The sequence below is a fragment of the Petaurus breviceps genome, unplaced genomic scaffold (genome assembly GCF_028583685.1).
Source record: "Petaurus breviceps papuanus isolate PSGF00001 unplaced genomic scaffold, PetGlider_PUasm1.0 214, whole genome shotgun sequence".
NCBI lineage: Eukaryota > Metazoa > Chordata > Mammalia > Diprotodontia > Petauridae > Petaurus > Petaurus breviceps.
The window spans coordinates 16874153-16875366 of NW_027185863.1; the positions used below are offsets into that span (position 1 = coordinate 16874153).

At 40.6% G+C, this 1214-nt stretch overlaps 1 pseudogene; it reads left to right on the top strand.

Annotated features, from left to right (window-relative positions):
- Window positions 1–1214, top strand: part of LOC138165632 (E3 ubiquitin-protein ligase TRIM7-like) — a 57911-nt pseudogene that overhangs the window by 17547 nt on the left and 39150 nt on the right.

A 1214-nucleotide genomic window follows, 5' to 3' on the forward strand; every position in this document is an offset into this window, starting at 1 on the left:
ATCTGAGGATATAAGGACCCTAGTAGGCTTCACATCTGGAAATTGTTTCTTCCTCTTAAATTCACAAAAGGGTTTTCAGTTCAGCACACCTATCCAAAAAGTGGGCATTTTTCTTGATTATGAAATGGGACATTCATCTTTTTATGATGTCATAGATCGCTTATCTACAGTTTTCCAAATACAGCCTTTGAAGGTCCTCTTTATGCTTACTTCTCTCCTTGCCTTCCTAATGAAGAAAGTACCCTTGGACCCCTCATTATTTGCTCTATGAGTAGTCAGTAGAAGGCTGTCAGTGCTGCTAATTAGTAAGGGTAAATAAGTCAATCGATTTAATATAATGCTGTGACTTTCTGTTTCTTTGAACTCATATTGAAATGGTCAATAAAGTGATGTATGATTATCAAAATCAATGAGAATAAAGTCTATTTTGTTTATACTTGCTGCTAAAAAAAAAGTTTTGGGTTCTTAAAAAAAGAATTTGTAATTGAATTGCATGTACCTAAATTGAGATCAACTGGAACGGGAGGCAGAAAAGGAACAGGAGAGAAGGATTACAAGGAGAAAAAGTGTAAGGGTAGATCTGAGCATGAGAACTGAAAATAGACACCTAAAAAGTGAATAAATGAAAGCACAATTAAATGAATGAAGGAAAGAGACCATGATGCCATGGGATAAAGTCTAGGTAGGTGGGTATGGAAAGTTCATGGCAGTAAAGAGGTGGAGGCTTTAGTCATATTTTTGCTATTATGCCTAGAGTTTTATTATCATTTCGTTTCCCTTTCTGAATTTGTTGGGGGGCATCAGGGGATGTGGGTGTTATTAAGTTTGCTTCTGGTTTCCTTTTGGAAAGTCATCAGCAAGCCTCAAGACGTCTCTCCAGGGAGCTTTACATACAGTGACTATAAAAGGCTTTCTTCAAAGCTGGTGGGAACTAGACCTTAATTGCCTTAAGGTATGAGGAGTACATTCCCTCTTTCCCTGCTAACAACTGGCAATAAACAAGTCCAGGCTGACTTGGTACGCCAGGCTCAAGTCTGAGACTCTGTGTGTATGTGTGTGTGTGTGGGGGGGGGGGGGGGGGCTATGAAAAAAAGCGGAATAGTGACTGTGTTAGTTGCAGTAATGGGTGCTAGTCGGGCAATTCCAGTTGGGCAACGCGGCTCATCCACGCATCTTGCTGGAGGGAGATGGGGCGGGAGGAAGTGAATGGAGGA